The sequence below is a fragment of the Rattus rattus genome, chromosome 12 (assembly GCF_011064425.1).
Source record: "Rattus rattus isolate New Zealand chromosome 12, Rrattus_CSIRO_v1, whole genome shotgun sequence".
NCBI lineage: Eukaryota > Metazoa > Chordata > Mammalia > Rodentia > Muridae > Rattus > Rattus rattus.
In genome coordinates, this window is record NC_046165.1 from 749,294 (window position 1) to 766,409 (window position 17,116).

At 36.0% G+C, this 17,116-nt stretch overlaps 1 protein-coding gene across 3 annotated transcripts in view; it reads left to right on the forward strand.

The window, feature by feature from the left end:
- Fgf14 (fibroblast growth factor 14) overlaps positions 1-17,116 on the forward strand; it is a 584,806-nt gene that overhangs the window by 318,930 nt on the left and 248,760 nt on the right. The gene's annotated exons all lie outside the window — the stretch shown is intronic.

The window sequence follows — 17,116 nt, forward strand, 5'->3', positions numbered from 1 at the left end:
TATTATGACTTTTGGCTATTTTATGCATGGATATAATAATCTTCTGCCACATGAAATGAATTGTTAAAGAATAGAAAATGAGTAACTTTTGGCCTTGAATCAAAGTAGCCATTTTTTTTCTACTCAGGGACTCAACCACTACCGGACTGACCCAGGGCTCCAACTGCATATGTAGCAGAGAATAGCCTTGTTGGGGCACCAGTGGGAGGGAAAGCCCTTGGTCCTGTCAAGGTTGGATCCCCAGTGCAGGGGAATATGAGGGAGGGCAATAAGGGGGAATGTATAGGGGGAATACCCGTATGGGGGAGGGGGAGGGGGAGGGATGGGGGCTTATGGGCAGGAAACCGGGAAGGGGAATAACCTTTGAAATGTAAGTAAAGAAATATACAATAAAAAATTTAAAAAAAGAATAAAAAGTTCAAATTAGTCAATCAGACTGGATCATATTTCAAGTTGCTTCAGTTAATCTGGGATCCAAGTCATCATATTTGATATGCTATACAATGTTTCAAAACCTTCATGATTTCTTTCCTATTTCTTAAACTTAGCTATTTAGACACAATTTTACTTAACTACATTCATTGCTAATGATCCTCCATGGATTCTAGTGTGAGAGTTTAGAATTGATGCATACCATATCTAGCACCCCTTCTTTTCTTTCCCCTCTTTCTCTTTTATGCCTATCCTCATCCTCTTGTGCTCCATGGTCATCCTATTTGTCTCTGTTAATTTTGAAATTCAACTAATGAGATCAGAGATCTAGAGATTTAAAACAGTCAACCTATTTGAAACATGACATTTTTGTGTTACTAGGGATTTGGGATTCAAATTATATATAATTTTCTTACATTTTCTTCCTATTCCATGATATATTGACTGTTTAATATCTTTAACAGACGACAGTAGCCATAGTTATAATTTCTGATATGAATTTATCATCTAGCAGAACATGTTAATTCAAAAGTGAACTGCTTACAGCTCTTGTCTATTAGAGTTGATTTTATTCTTTCATAGAAAATATTTTGAACATTGTAAGAGGCCAGATTAATACTTACAACAGTATTTTGTAAGTACTGTTATTATATTATGGTTTTTGACAGCATATATGAGTATATTTAACTGTTGAATTTATAGGAATAGTCACATGTATGAATATCTATCTCTGTCTACTACATCTAATCTCACTCTCTCTATATATACATATATAAGTGCATAAACACACACATATATTATTTTCGTAGCAACTTCGTGGTTTTGATGGTATCCTGCAGAGAACGATAATGCTCAGAGGAGAACCAGACATTAGAAAGAATTTTCAGCTAGTGATTGGTTGTATTACCTGGAACACAGCACTTTCTAGCCCAGGGACTCTTACATTTACAAAAGAGAGTATTGCTGCTGTATTCTATTATTTCCTGTCTCCCCTGATCCTTTCCATTACAGAGAAGGAATTTGTTCTGTGCTAGTGTTTTCAAGATAAAAGTTTTCCCATGCACTCTGCAAGGTATAATCAGTTATACATATGTAAGATTGCATTGTGTACCATAGAGTTATTCAGATAAGCAAATGACATTTTACTATTTAAAATTTAACTTTTTTTTCAATTTACCTAGATCCATCTAGCAGGGTGAGAAAGAGACAGAAAGAGAAAGATAAAAAGAGTGAAGAGGGTGGGGGCCCTTTGAATGGATAACTGGTCACACAATTAAAGCCATCAATACTTCAAATCAAATCAGGCAGGTCAAATATCGAGGGGATTGTGCTCCTACTGAATTCTATACTCAGAATCCCCTGCTTGGGTACATATTCTCTCTCTCTCTCTCTCTCTCTCTCTCTCTCTCTCTCTCTCTCTCTCTCTCTTCTCTCTCATCGTTTTTGAAAGCCCTTGATTTCAATTTTCTTTTTAACATGTTGGGTACATTTTATTGGAAGCTCCATGAGAGAAGGATGAAAGTATGTTACCATAGTAATTGTCTCCATGTAGTTTGGAAGGCTATCATGGGAAATTAGGCAATTAATAAAATGTTATAACAATACTATACTAAAGTGATTCTCAAAGTAACAAAATATAACAAAGATAATATCTTTGCATCTTAAAAATAATGTTCCCATGGAAATAGAACTCTCAGATTTTCGTAAGGACACACTACTAAAATAATACACAAAATGAACAATGGCATTATTAAAATAGAAGACAAAGCCCAAGCATAGTCACTACTTAAATTTAGCGTTTTTACATATGCAGAGTTAGTATAAAATCCCACATTGATTTTCTTAGCTCAGTTTTTGTCACATTCCCTTATTCTTCATCTCTACCCACAGATGACTGAAAATGAGCACATATTTGATAACTTATCACCAGTTCTCATCTTTGACAATTCTGCTATGTGTTCCAGCATCATCTACAATTCAGTATCCTATGACCTGGTGACTAAGAGTGCTGCTATCACCTTTATTCTGCAGAAGAGAAAGTTAAAATTGACAGGGATTAGTCTGTCCAAATAGCCAAGTCGATAAGCGATGAAGATGGATTTTGAACTGAGCACTACATTCAGGGCTGGGGATATTCCTCAGTGGTTAGGAGCAATTGTTGTTCTTTCAGAGGATCTGAGTTCATTTTTCAGCTCACAACCATTCAGAACTCCAGTTCCAGGGTATCTAGTACTTTCTTCTGACCTCATGCATGTGGTGATTACACATGAATGCAAGCAAAATACCCATATACATAATATAAATAAGTGTAAAAAATTTAAAGATTTGATTTTTAAAGAAACTGAGCTATGATTATCTTCCTAGGATTTATTTAGTATAGGTCACAAATAAAAATTTTTACTGTTGCTTATCTTGTAAATAAACGAATGTGATTGTCTTTTTTAAAACATTCTTTGTTATTGAATTACATTATACTCTTTCCTTTTCACCTTCAAAACTCTCTCATATACTCCTCTTTGTTTTTTGCTAAATTTGTGACCTCTTTCTTCATTAATTATTGTTACATGCATATATGTATCTCTCTTTTTAAAAGAAAGCACTTTGCTTTGCTTTGCTGTTTGTACTGAAGAAAAGAAGCAAATTTGGGGTTGAAGTGGCTAATCTCAGTTGTGTTACCTAACAGGAACATCTCAGCACTCTAAATTGGGGACTAAACTAGGCTGCATTTGTCCTGCAGGCTCCTTTCCCCTCTCAGGAATATCCCCTGCCTTCCTGCCACTGGCACCATATGCTGCCACTTTAATGACTTGACTTAATGACTCTACATCAACTTTATTTTCTCTTGCAAACCATTTACATAACACAAACCCACTGTGAGAGAATGTTCTGTTTCTAAAGTGAAAATTCAACCACTTACTTAGTAAGAAGAGAATAGTTACATTAAAGTGTGAAAATAACTAAAAAGGGCCCAGACTTAGCAGCAGAATCCTCTCTTCTCTACTGGAAGATGCAAGCCTTTCCTTTATTTCTGATTTTTTTCTCCAGACAAACTTTAAGATTTTGAGACTCATGATGTGTTGTGGTCAATGTTGGCAGAGCTTCTAGAGAGAGAGAATTCGTGAGCTTTGTCTCACCTCTGGTGGTTCTAGAAAGTTTTGAATAGGATGCTCTATTACAGTACAGTGCTACCTGTGCTGAGGAACTAGAGGAGGGAAGGCCTGTGTCTATGCTACTTTAATTTTGTTCAGAAGCATGGATGTCAAGTACGATAAAACCATTGTGTCCAAACATACCCAAGAATTATGAAGATATGCAAAAAGAAACCTTATAGTCTGGTGACAGGCCTATAATGTAGTACATAATTATTAAAGAGAACTCTGGAAACGTCTATAAAATATTTATGGGAGTATGTATTTAGGCTCAAATTTATTTTTTCTATAAGACATATCCTATTAAAGTAATTGATAATGTATGTGAAGGAGACCCCTGTAGAGTGGGGAATTCCCTCCTAGAATCTCCAATTAGGCACAAGCCACACCCAAACACCTGTTTTCACTGACAGATTCATTATTAACAGGGGAAGAAATAGTAAAGTGCTTCTCTCTGACTCAGGAAGAAAAACAGCAGCAAATGACTTTGCGTGTGTAATTTTTTAAGAGGATAAAGGGGAAGGCCTGTGTTAGAATGGTATAGGATTTGGTGGAACGCTTTGATTAGGCACGTTAATTAGGTAAAACAAAGAGGGATTTGTTCGTTGTACTACAATACTTGGATAGCTGGACCTTGATAGTCAGCCTCAAGAAGAGGAAGTAGCCCCCAAAAGAAATAGACCTTGGGGGCTAGCTTTAGGGATGTAATCTAAACGATTTTTAGCAAGGCAGAAGGAAAGGGAGAGAAGGAAAAGGTCTGCCAGAGCTATTTTCATCATGCTCAAGCTGTCCAGAGTCCTTCAATGTGTACAGGCAAGGCATGTATGTTGGTTATAATGTAGAATGAAACCACAAACTCTTACACACCAAACTCAGAAACAACTAACTTCAGCCAATTCACAATAAAAGACTGGTTAAAAATTTAACTGAAAAAATTACCATGTACTCGATAACATTAATTTATAACTTCTTCTTACCTCTATCAGCTGCCTATCTAAGCTGCTTACATAGAAAAGTGGTTACAATATATTGTCTCTGCATGCAGGGACCAGCTATTGTTCCATGACCTTTGTTTCCTCTCTGTCAGCATGTCCAAATGCTGCATGCTGCACACTGGCCTGGACGGATGAATCCTGAGTCCAGAGTCAGTGGGGGGTCTTTAGGATCCCAGTCTGGCTGGAAGTGAGTACAATAGGGATTGGGGGATAGAGAAGGATTTTAATGAAACAGCTCTCTTAGTTGATCTTAGCTGTGCAAGTACCTTCATTCAGTATGGGCTTGTATGCATACACTTCTTTTTTTTTTTCCAGGGCAAACCAGAGCTATATATGAACCTTGGAGAGTGGGAAAGGGTTCTTCTTAAAATAAAGTTTTATTGGTCGGAGTTTACTGCGAATGCCTCATTTGTTTGGAGAGGCATTCCAGGAATTCCAGGTACTTACTGGTTCTTATTGGGGAAAGAGGAAATTGAACTTGTAAGTTTGCCAAGTACTATGCAACATTCCTGATTGGGGATCAGGATAAGGAGTCAGAGAAGAGGAGGTTCTTCTAAGAAAAGGGAGTCCCATTTTGCCTGGAGCTCATAGGAGCTAGACTACAACCTAAGTAGTAAGGTGCACCAATGTATTATTTAATAAAGTCTATTACAGATATAATTTAACTTTTTTTTTTTGTTCTTTTTTTCGGAGCTGGGGACTGAACCCAGGGCCTTGCGCTTCCTAGGCAAGCGCTCTACCACTGAGCTAAATCCCCAACCCCATAATTTAACTATTAAATTATCCACATACTGTAGATAACTTATTTGTTCATCATAAAGTCTGAGAGACAGCATACAAGGTATTAAGATGGCAAAATAATACATATGTTTTTTCAAAACCTATGTGCATTATATTAAGAAAGAATATTTTCTTCCCTCTCCTCACAAACAAAACTATGCTGTTTGGCTCAAATGTGTAACTTTCTCTGATTCATGCTGGTTATAGTTAATCCTCACAGATGTAGGCTTAGAAATAATCAAATTAGTTCAAGGAGAGAAATTTCTATCTAACAACAAACTACTATTTTTTTATTTTTTTTTCTGTTTAACAATATTTGGGGCTGAGGGAGGGTTTGGATTGGGTGTCAATTTCACTGGTAGCAAAAATTAACCAGTGAGAATTAATTAATCAGTGTCTGATTAATGCTAAATAGTTGAATTATGATAACAGATTAAAAAGCATTGACCTTCATATCATATACATACTGTCTCTTCTCAAGAGAACATTAAAAGCACCACACAAAGGTCATGAAGACATGTATTTATCACCTTGTTTACAGATCTTAACTTACCTGATTGTTTTATCCAAAGAGAACAGTTAGTTACATGAGTAAACACCAGTATTATAGCATTTCTGGGTACAGAATGTCATTCTTTCTAGAATCTGGCCTGAAACACACATATTTTACAGCAAGAACTCATGTGACTCCAAACCCTCAAAATGTCTTAGGAAGTGAAGAACAGTTCCTCTCTGAGGTCTCTGCATCAAGTGGGGGTCTGTGTAAACCACTTAATAATGACAGAGAGTTTCGGGGATGTCATGTATACTTGGACAGGATAAATCTAACAAGTATGGGCAGTATGGCATGCCTGTTTGGCAAGCAAATAAAAAGACCATTCAAGATTTCCATCTATGAAAGTTTTGCCACACTCAGCGAGAGATATTCTCATGATGGCTATCTGGTAATGAAGAAGCAATTGCTCATTGATGTTCTTTACCTTTTCTTTTGATGTTTAAACAAGCATTGTATAAGAAGGTAGAGTTAGAGGATATCTGAGTGCCTATAAAGCTAACATTTGTCATTTCTATGATGATTTTCATCTGAATTACTAATAGAGCTATGACTTGCCATCTTTCTCTCTTGTGCAATCAGAGATTCCCTATTTTAGACCTCTATCCTCTGATTTCATTTACTTCATCTACTTTATTCTAAAATAACACATAATGAATATTTGGGCAGAGTAGAGCTCCATTTTAGCCTGACCATTATAGAAACAATATACCACAAGAAGTATGGTCTCAGAACATAATAATACTGAGGGAGTTCAGTAAACTAAATTGTTATACTGATGAAAACCATAGGCATTGTCACAGCTCTGCCTATATCCCAATTTTCAGGAGGGATGGACTCAGCATTTCTCCAAAGAACAAGTCTAACTGTCCTTGGGTGGACAGAGAAATGAGGAGAGTTACAGAGTCAACAAGGGACTCAAGATAGGTAGTGTCAGAGTCTCTCTAGGGCTCATATCTTTGTCCTTTCTCTTGATGAGCAACCTACTGACTTCTAAGGTTAAGAAATATACTGATAGTTTTATACTCTTCATACTCTGGGTTGTACCTTACCTTTTGCATCAATATTATTAATATAAGAGTAGGTGACACATATTATACCTGTGTGAGTGGCTTTGGTTTGTAAGAGTTTAGGCAAGAGTATATTGGATTTGCAGAGACTCTTAGGCATTTGCCTCCTGAGTATCTAGACTGCAAGCTTGTGTCATCACATCTGGATATTCCTAGAATTTGATTATTGAATATTTTAGCTTCAAAATAAAACTTGTTAATAAAGTGTCAAGTTTATTTCATTAAATGCACTATGTACTGCATCTGATTAACTTTGGACCATTTTATAATTGAACAGAATGAAATCCTGACAACCTCATTCATGAATACCCCTCCTATTCTCTTCCCTCCCCTTTTCTGCCCTTTTCTTCAGTTCCTTCTCATGCTTTTAAAATACATTTTGAGGGACACAGAGTAAAAATGACTATGCTCAACATTTTAGCTAAACTCTTTATTTTTTAAAATGTCATTTCTCCCTAGAAAATAGACTTTTCTTTGCTCCTTTGATTTTTCTCCACAATCAGGTCCTGAGTCTCATGGCTCAATCATTGACATTTTCCAAGGCTTCTGGATAATATACGTGGCTTGCTTTTTGGTTATTGATACATTTTAAAACTTAGTGTTGATGTTTTGAGTTCATTTATCTCCTATATGCATATAAAGAAAGAGAGTCCCCTTTCATTAAAGGTAAGGGATTTCTGTAGTATCAGCAGTACTTGTAAAATCAATTTGCATTCAGTATCTTGCCAAATCGAAACAATAGATGAAAATTAGGAAGTCTCACCTTGAAGCATTCTCTCCAAACCTACATAGTGACTCCCTGCCAGCTTACATTGAGCTCCTCCAGATTCAATTGTCTTGTCAGGAGTGTTGATTATGATAGTAATTTTAATGCCTAGCTCAATAAAACACCCTTGTGTGTCTAGGACCACGTTTTCAGAGGTGGTTAGATTAATGAACCAACCCTTGATTAGATGAATTAAGCCTTTGAAATATATTGATGAAAAGTTGGGAATGAGGCTTAACTGAAGGAAGTTGGTCACCTTCAGTGTGTCCTTGGAGGTATGTCTTACATGCACTCTTCCTGTATTCCATATCTACACCCAGTTCGTGTTACTTTGTAATTCTTCAGGTGAGCCAATACCTCTGGAAATATAAGCCAAAATAAGGGACTCCTCCTTTTGAGTTGATCTTGGAGCTTTAGTAAGTCACAGCATTAAATTCAACTAATATACATTAAAGTCATGTTAGATAGAATTATGATTCATCAATTTTATCATCTATCTATAATTATGTAGAACTATATTTTACTAATATAATTTATTAATAAAATTCAGGGGTAGGGTAATAATTTTAGAAATGTTGCTGTTTTATACAAAACCAGATATGATAAAGCATACAGTTTCTATACCCTCTTGGCATCCTTTATTGTGAACAGTTTCCCATTAAGACATTAAAGTTCTTAATGACAATGTCCATTTTCTTATATCCAATCCTCACTTCACTAGATTGCAAGAAATTATGTACAGCTGGATGACACAGAAGATATTTTAGTGATGTATACATTTAGTATAGATAAAAGTGCTGTTTAATAGAAGCACACTCAGTGTGCTTGAAATTTCTGTAAGAAGCCATTGCTTACCCATGCTATTCCCCAAATTATAATAGTGACTTCAAATGTTTCTAAGATTTTACATAATTTAATTCAGAAATGTGGGAGAGACAAAGTTGGTTTGCTCTCCAAATCACTATTGCTCCAATCATTAAATCATTAGTTTATCACTAATCACTTCAACAATAACTGCTTTTCACTTTAGTGTTGGTTATTTTAAAAGCTAGTTATATAAAATCAGGCTCTTCCACATTTGATTAGCAATGAAGAATCCTTAAATATATGTCCCCAAAGATCCTTTCCAAAATGACTGTGGATTTTCTAGAGGTCATCTCTGAAAACACTATACATAGTGAACGTGTGCTATACAATGAACTTCAAGACTTAACCAGAAAAACAAGTATGGCATAGTAAAGACATCAATATATTGACATTATTCTTGGGTGACATAAAGAATTTATAAGCAATAAATATTAAGCCTAGGTCACATTGAGATCTGCTGAATAGTGCTGGCATTGCACAGAGAAAACTTGAAGTTTTAAAGCTGCTATTTTCATAATGTTGTAATAAAAGCAAACTAGTCGTCTCATGCTTATTTGCCTGTGATTATCTATATAGAGATTTTTGTAACAGCATCATTAAATGGACACAGTATGAAAAAGTTTTCTTTGTATAAAGTAGATATTAAAGCAAAATGTTCACAGTTTGTATTAAATTTTAGATTGCTTCCTTAGAACAGATCCCGGAATTAAGATAAATGTCCAAATATCACTCATTGCCTGACATTTCTTATAAACTCATTTCTGTGGAAGGGAATTGGTGGTTCTGGGAGGATACTCCACAGACAAGGTGGACACAGTTACTGAGGTGTGAAATAACCCTAGACAGGTCCAGATATTCAACAGGTAATTATGACTTGAGGTGGATGATTATAAGAGGAGTATGGGAAAGAGTTCACAAGCTTTTTTCCTTGGAAATTAGGTTGCTTCAATACCTACAGAGAAAACTTTAGTCTAAAGAGTCAATGGTTTAAATGGTGGTAATCTGGTTTTAATATATAATATTGCCCACTAGGAAGTTTGGTCTCCAGAGGGTGATGATACTTTGAAAGTTTGTAGAAGACTGGAGAGTGCTCAGTGATTAAGAACATTTGCTGCTCTTCCAGAAGATCCAAGTTTGGTTTCCAACACCCACTTCTGGCTGTTCACAACCATTTTTAACTCCGACTCTAAGGAACCTGATACCATTCCAGTATCTGCAGGCACATGTATGTACTCACACCCACACATTAATAATAATAGTAATAATAAATAATAAACTATTTAAAGGTTGTAGACACCTAGAAATGGAGCCCAGAGGAAGTAAGCGATTACTGGGGAACTGCCCTTGAGTTTTTTTCTCTCTGGCTATTTCCTTCTCTCCTTCCATATCAGCCATGTAATGAAGAGCTCTTCTTCACCACATATTCTAGGAATCATGATGTTCTATCTAGGAGTATGTAGCCAAACAAGCAAGGACGTGCCCTCTGGAATAACGAGCCAAAAAAACCTGTCCTTATGCCGTTTCTGCCAGGTATTTGATCCCAACAATATAAATGTGACACATATAGGAGGCTTCGGGTGAATCAGCTAGGTCTTACTGAACAAGATAGTGAGACTAACACAGCACAGACAAATTTTGTTTTATTTTTGTTCTTTTGCATGTATAACACTGGTTAGTAGAGGTGCAGGAAATAACAGGTCCACAATGAAACCAAGGACTTATGTGCACTTGCTAGCCTTGGCAGCTCCTCTGTCCAAGTATCCCAGTTATCACCGTGTCAGAACAGAGGGGGCATTTCTGACAAGACAGACTACATAGTGAATTTAAAGTCTGGGGACCGTCTTTTCATATAACTACTAAGTACATGAAACTGCAACTTTTGGGGGAACATTTATTATTCATTCATCTGGATTAGTGTATGAGCATTAAACATATTTAACAGATCCATTTTCCCATGTAGACATTATTACTTTGAAACCAAAAGAGGCCTAGCAAATCAAATCCACTGTACCTTTGGATATTGTGTTTGTTCATTTAAGAATGTGTAATACTACATGGCCTCAACCTCCTACGTAGACCAGGGTGATCTTATATCGTGGCAATTCTGCCTCTGTCTCTGGATTAGAGGTTTGTGAGAGAATGCAATTTCTATAAAAATTGTTCCCATATCTATATTAAAAAAAAAACAAAACAAAGAAACCCAAAAAAACCAAAACCAACAACAACAAAACAAATCAATGAAAACCATGATGGAGACATCTTTGATATAAATAAGCTTGCCTGTGGTCTAAATTATAAACATTGTCTTTCTATAGAAATGGAGACATGGTTTTTGGGTCAGCTCAGCTCCTAAATTCACCATCATAAGACAAATAAATCCCCAATCATTCAGCTGCATCAAATGTTTTTCAGCCACTAAGCGAAAAAAACTATCTTTTATAACATTCAGATTTTTGATTTCTCATTGGAACTTAGAAGTAAGATATATATTTGCAATCATACTAATTCCTTTTGGTTTTCATAAAAATCATTCTGTTTATCGTTTAGTCATGGTTTTCTGGACATTTGTTATTATAGTGCTCTTAATTGGGTAAAACATTCTTGTTAAACATGAAGTCATCATAAACAATACCAATAATTTTGGGATCCAATATCATAGGGTTCAACTATTCTGTGCTTTACTACTACTACTTTGGCTACTTTGATTCCCAGCTGGTACCGTTAATATAAACACTAATGCAAATGTTTCCTCCAGGTGGTGGTGGTCCCAGCAATTGAGAGGCAAAGGAAGGCAGATCTCTGAGTTAGATGCCAGTGTGGTCTACAGAATGATTTCTAACACAACAAGGGCTACACAGAGAAACTCTATTGAAAGAGAGAAAGGGAGAAAGAGAGAGAGAGAAAGAGAGGGAGAGGGAGAGAGAGAGACAGGAAGGAAGGAAGGAAGGAAGGAAGGAAGGAAGGAAGGAAGGAAAAAAGAAAGGAAGGAAAGAGATAAGCAAGTGTTTGTATTAAACATTGGAAGTTTGCCGTGAATCTACTCCAAGTTTCTTCAGCTTTGTTGTTTATTCCAGAAAATGTAATCTCATTTTCTGTTTTTAATTTAGTGAGATTATTGATTTTATCTTCATTAAACCGAAAGTTTAATTTGACATTCCCTAGCAACAACATTTATTAGCACTTTACAGATAAGAATGGAAAAATTTTTGAAGGTACTTGACAGGAAGGTATGCTATAAGTGGCAGTATACTCCCTGGTCCTGTGGTAAGGATTATGCAATTAAAAAAATAAAAATGGATATTCCAGTCCTAGGTAATAATGCAAAATGATAATAAGCAGTATCTTACTGCTTTCTGAGAAAAATTGTTATTGACCTCCCTCAGGACACAGCTATACCACTGCTGAGCATATATCCAATGGATGTTTCATCCTACCACAGGGACACTTACTTGCTCAATTATGTACATAGCGGCCTTAGTCATAATTAATAGCCAGAAACTGGAAACAACCTAGATGTTCCTCAATTAAAGAATAAAGAAAATGTGGTATTTACCTAAGTATTACTAGGCTGCTTTTTTTTTTAATTGACATCATGAAATTTGCAGGTAAATGGATGAAACTAGAAAAAGAAAATCATCCTGAGTGAGGTAACCATGACTCAGAAAGACAAACATGGTATGTACTCACTTATATTAGTTGTAAAGTAAAAGGCAATCATGCTGCAATCTACAGACTCAGAGAGGATAAGAAACAAGGAGGGCTCAGGGTGTATGTGTGGAGGGCGTGATGCATGACTCTTCCGGGGAAGGGAAAATAGAATGAATATTGTGGGCGGAGGGAGTTGGGTGGAGATGGGCGCAAGAGGGATCAGGTGAGGGTAGGATGGAGGGAAAGGGTACTAGGAGAGATAACTGGAATTGGGAGGTATATGTGGGGAGAGGTAGAAACCTAGCAAAATGGAAACTCTCGGGAATCTATGAGGGTGCCCCAGATAAAACGCCTAGTAACAAGGAACCTGAATCTGCCATCTCCCGTTCCGAGGCAAGACTTCCAGGAGAGGGATTGAGACACAATCCAGCCACAAAACCACCTACAATTGTCCTGCCTGCTAGATGTGGTGGGGTAGTGCAGAAATTGTAGGAGTGGCCAACTGAGGAGACCTATGCCACTAGACGGGGCCCAAGCCTGACATTGCTGAGGGTTGGGAATCAGAGAATGGATAGCCCAGAGATGTAGGATGGACTCAAATACAACCAGAAAAAAAGTCAATGAAAATGATTCACAATGATAGTCTGCTATATTCATAGAACAGAGCCTTGCATAATGTCATCAGAGAGGCTTCGTCCAGTAACTGATGGAAAAAGATGCAGAAATCCACAGCCAAACATTAAAAAGTCGGAATCCTGCAGAAGACTGGGAGGAAGAACTGTAGAAGCCTGAGGGGTTAAGAACACAACAAGAAAATCCACAGAATCATGTAACCTAACTTTATATGTCATGTTTGGTTGATATCCTTGAGAGGCCCGCCTTTTTCTGAAGGGAAGCTGATAAGGAGTGAATTGCAGGAAGAGAAGAAGAGGTGGGGAGAGACTGGAAGGAGAGGAAGGAGGGGACACTGCAGTTGGGATGTAATATATGAGAGTATATTTTTAAAATTATCTTAAAAAAGAAATAGATAAAGTTTTAAAAATGATCAATATCTGGTTAAACTTAGCATGTACAATTATACTTTTAAGTTCCCATTATGTGGAGTGAGTCTTTTATTAGCTTTTCCATCACATCTTGATGAACAGCATTCAGAGCATTCATAAATCATTTCAGATGTTCTATCTAATCATACTTATTATTGGTTGTAGAAAAACTCACCTTGGTGTGACCCATATCATGGGAAATGTTTTTCTTACACTTCTTTGAGAAACGTACTTTGATCCTATATTCAGATGTGGGTTACAGGTATGCTGTAGAACAGTCCATATGCTTGGGTTTTAGGGGGGATTTTATATATATGCAAATGTACATAGACATGTGTACACATGCTTGTGGAAGCCTGAAAACCACGTGTCATTTGTCCATCATTCTACAACTGTGTTGTTTGTTCTTTAGACAGGATCTCTAACTGAGCAAGAGGCACATAGATTCATCTAGCCTATCTGACCAATGAATGTTAGGGATCCAACTAATACCTCTCAATTAGGGTGAGGTTACAGCCTAATGAACCATGTTTATCTTTTTAAGTGAATTCTGAGAATCTAAGCTCATGTCCCTGTGCTCATATTGAAGCTTCTTTATTAACTGAGCTGTCTCCCCAGCTCTGATATGTATATCTTAAATAGGAAGACACACCCATTCAAAGACATGCTCTTGGAAAGGATATCTTACTCTGGAACTTATTCATATTTTTCTGTTTCCAAGCTGTCATAGTATGGACTCTCTTCTATACTATATATTCCCTGCCATGGTACACTAATGCTTATAAATCATGAGCTAAAATAAATACATCTATTTAATTTTAAACAATAAATTGTTTTCTGTTATGTATTTTGGTCACAGCTATGCAAAATTAACTAATACACAGGATAAGACACAGTGGGTATAAAAGGAAGGTCACAAAAAGGGATGCACTATATCATTATGTGATGCAGAGAATGGAAAGAAGCCGTGGTTTATGGTACTGACAGGTTGTAATTTGAGCAGTGCTGGTGTCCTCCAATAAGGAGAAAGAGTTTTGTTAACTGTTAAGATTGCTTTTTACAACATGGATCTGCACTGGATTCTCCATGATCGAATCTGAGTCAGGCAAGTGTTTCCAATGTTTCCTCAAGCCTGAATTCTGAAGTCAGGGTTCTCTAGAGCATCACGGAAGAATTTGGTTCTGTTTTCCTAATGAAGGAAGATAGACAATAGACAAGATTGCATGAATATTTTATCAAGATAAGTTGGATAAAATAAGAGAGTTGTGTCAGCAAGGGAGGTCCACCGATTCTGGTTTGTAGAGTCTTTTTGGTGAGGGTCTCCACAAATGAAGTGAAAAGCAGTCCTTCAAGATAACTAAATATCCTCATCAGAGGGGCTTGCAGATGGAAATGCCATGAATCAAAAAAAATGCTAGACATCAGAAAATATCTACTGTTGTATTTTGTATGCTGGCAGGCTTTTGGTCTGTGTCATTCCCTCTCTGTATTTGGGAGGTGATAAATCAATTGTTCTATGCAATAAAAGCTTTATAAACTGGCTTTTTTGTAGTCATTCATTTGGAAGGAAAATGACAGTGCAGATATAATAGGAGATTTCTTGGAGAATCAGAAGCAGCTTCCTGTTACAGACTTCCTGTTACAAACATCCACTGTGAACCTGGCAGACACAAGATCTCAGTTCTCAGCTCCTTACTCTCATACCTATTCTGACCTATGTTCTGAGGCAGGAGTAAGAGTTCTAAACTGCCAAAACCTTAAGCTATTACTGTCCCATGCTTTCTTCATCTGTCCTTAATATCTAAGTTGTTTTATTACTTATATGTCTTAGCAATTCCTATGACTGGTCTTTCTCTTTCTCCCCTTCACCATGGCCACCATTTACACTCCACAGCCAACTGCACCATGGAGAATTCACTGATTTTATGATGAAGGAGGGTTTTTATTCTCTGATGTACTGTGGGAAGTCAATTCTAGATATAGCACTACTAGATGATTGGCCATTATATCTAATCTATTTTCAAACAAATTAGAAGCAATTGAGACCTAATGACTCTTTGGAGTCAGTTTGTCATGTTTGTTTCACTCCAATTCTTTAAGCAAGGGATGCACATAAGCACTTGTTAAATTGTATTCAATTAATTGCCAGACATTGGCCTAGTTTGTGTTGTAAATACATAAATTAGCTCTTCCTTATGCAGAGTGTGACTCATTGCCACACCCCTGTTATCATAAAACTGAAAAAAAAATCCATTACATTTTTCAAAACCACATTCACTTCCTATTTCTAAACTCCTAGAAACTAGAAACTCTTACTTTCTTAAGATATAATGCATTTTGGTTTAGGACCATACTGCTTAGAGACATTCACATATCTTCATCTTATATTGAGTAACAGCACACATACACATACACCCACGCATGAACCCACACACATGCAAATATAATTCTTTCAAGCAAAACTGCAAAAGCAAAAAATGAGGCTTTCAATGTTGTTTTAGAAAATTGCTGCCCTTTGGATATTTTTGTGACCACTTACGGCAATTGATAGCACACATTATGGTTCTTGTTTTAACTAGCAGATGTCCTATTCAAATTGCTGTAATTATTTTTATCTTGTGATTGCTATGCCAGTGCAAAGCATGTAAGTAAGGAAGACAATTATTTATCATTGCCTTGTGGTTTGAGTAGCCATACTAATGTCTAATAAATAACACAGTTCATAGTCGTACCATAAAGGTTCTTTAATTGTGTCTAGAATGAATTGCAGCCTATTGCTATATTTCACACAACCAGAAGATTTACATTAAGGAATAGAGTGGAATGCTGTTGTAAATGCAGCAACATTTGTTTATTAGCTCATTTTAATTTTACATCCTACTAATTTTGTTTCCTGCAGTTCCTATGAACTTCAAATTACTTATTGATATACAACTATATTTACTTAGGAAGTAAAGATAGAATTGTACTATTGTGACTTATTTGTTTATGACCAGTAGCTGATGGCTTTTCTGTATCTTAAAGCCAAAATCCATTTATAATAGTTGTTAGAAGACAACTATTATATGAGACTAAAAAAATCAGTATCCAATACAAAATTTAAAGAGTGACTACACAGATCCTATGCTTTCCAGTCATATTCAAAGAAAACCATGTTTTGTGAAATGTGGACATTTCCATTTGAGTGTTCTGAGCTTTGACTACTATTTTTGTGAGGGCCACGACCTGTAGAATTTTGGAAAGTTATTCTTCGATAAAAAGACAGATTAAAATGTTTAAAGATACTGTGAAATGATTTGTTTGTGATAAGATACTACATTCATAATAAATTTAACTTTTCTTTAGTGTGAATAATAGGAAAAACTGGCAAGAATTTATAGTTAAAGACCTCACAGTAATAACTTCAGGATGCTGTCCAAAGGAATAAAAGCATTGTATGCAGAGAAAGATATTTATTTCATCATACAGGAGATGTCAGTGTAGGAGGACCCAGTATAACTATGGGTACTAAGATAATAATACATAACAGAAGAATAATGTGTAATCTTAATAATATATAACTAAGTAATAATAGTAAAATTAAATAAGCATAATGTTCTTTTATGTGTTTTCCAATAATCATTAGGATAAAATATTTATTAATTAAAAATTATAGACTCCATGAACATAATTGATCTGTTTGGAAGATTTATACAGTTTTATGTTTTTAAATAAAAATCTATACACATATCTATAAGGAATCTACATGAGCCTTATTGAAGGAAGGGCTGTAAAATTTCACTGACTTATTTATTATCTCTGTCTATTTATTGA